The sequence below is a fragment of the Echinops telfairi genome, unplaced genomic scaffold (genome assembly GCF_000313985.2).
Source record: "Echinops telfairi isolate 266 unplaced genomic scaffold, ASM31398v2 ScPeMD7_7;HRSCAF=31, whole genome shotgun sequence".
NCBI lineage: Eukaryota > Metazoa > Chordata > Mammalia > Afrosoricida > Tenrecidae > Echinops > Echinops telfairi.
The window spans coordinates 26,596,027-26,597,774 of NW_022103904.1; positions in this window are offsets into that span (position 1 = coordinate 26,596,027).

Below are 1,748 nucleotides of genomic sequence, written 5' to 3' on the forward strand. Positions count from 1 at the left end.
CAGGGCCATGGGCCAGTGAGGAGCATCTCGTCTCATAGTGGGGTTGGCCATGTGGTCCAGAGGACATTTCACACGTGACGTTTTCCCAGTACGAGCTTGAACTGGACTTGGCGTTCTCCTCGGGCGGCCACTGTGATGGACGCTTCCAGAGCGTCTCCAGGCTGCATCTGACTGAGGGATCTGAAGTTGACTGTCTTTTTCTATGTTTAAAAGCGCTGTGCTTCCCCCCTTTCTGCAGCATGTGTCTTCGTGGACTTTGACCACTTTCCCGGGTTGGTCCATGTTCTTTCTTTGGGTTTGTGCCGGTCTCGCAATGCTTGTGTCATCCTCAGGCTAAAACTAAGAGGGTGGTGGCAGCAATTCCAATCACTGAGCTGTCCAGAATTCCACAAAGGGTTCCCCTCTCTGTGCAACGGACCTGGCCCCTTGTCCCTAACCACCTTCTCCTATTTCTCCATGGAGAAAATTCTTCAGGCCAAAGAGCCAAATGTAAACCACTTCACTTTCCCAGCTTGCCTTGCAGCTAGGAAGGGCCACGTGACACAGTCCTGATCAATAGAACTGGGGATTTCTAGGAAAGGGGTCACTGATACAGCCCCTTTCTTTCTGCCTGAAGTTGGCTCAAGTGCATGGGCTTGCAGTCTCCTTGAGATAATGAAAGAAACCAGGAGACTTCAGTGACCCCTTTCCTTTGTTGATCCAAATATCACTTGAGTTATTCAACCAAGCCAGTTATCACCTCCCTCCAGACTTTTGTCTTTTGTATTATGAAATCTTAGCTGTCTTCATTCCTGTTTCGTTTTTTTTTTTTTTTTGCAAGTGAAAAGAGGAAAACTTGACTTTGGTGGATGGAGCCAGGAGCAGGCCAGGACTCGAGGTCACCCAGGCAAGCCCTGGGAAAAAGGAGGGGTACCCATTTCTACAAGCACCACAGGAAGTAAACTGAGGGGGTTTTGAATATGGAACGGACATCAGGATCATGGATTTGCATTAGGGTGAAGGTATGAGTCGTGACAGGACAGGGCTTCTCAGACTCCTTGTTTGCAAAGATCTCCTGAGTTGGCCTCCTGACATCTTTCCAACTGTCAGCATTCTTTTTCCCCCTCGAGTCCTTTTATTAGGACATAATGCAGGCATCCTAACTAATTCGATCACTGAGTCATAGCAAGACGTGTTCAATCGCTACTACAATCCGTTTCAATATCTTCATTCTTAAACCACTGTTAGTCGGGGGTAGTGGCGTGGGTGGTGGCTGTTCTGTTACTTGCTGATAAAACGATTACTAAGGGACTTTTCCTGACTGACTTCTTTAGGAGCAAGAAAACACTTCCCAGAAGTAACCCTTTCCTCATCCCTGGAGTTGGTTAGATTGGATCACATGCTCTTTCCTGAACCAATCGCCAATCAGGGTGAGTCCAGGTCAACTTTCCCTAAGGCACATGCCTGTGAGGAAGACAGATGGAAACTGGAAGAAGGAAGTACCTTTAAGAAGCAAAATGCCCAGGCCAAATCTAGGGGGATATATGGTAGCCAACTAAAAAGGAGTGGGGGGAGGGGGGAAAGGGGAAAGAAAAAAGAGGTGTGTGGCGGGGGAATAGGTCACTGACCCCCCCAAGGGGAGGGTATTGTTTATATCTCCACAGGGAAAGAGGGACCAGACTTAAAGCCAGTGTTCTGGGATGGCCATACCAGCTATGTGGACAACTGCCCCTCCCCCCAGAAGAATTTACTTGAGAGGACAGCACTGA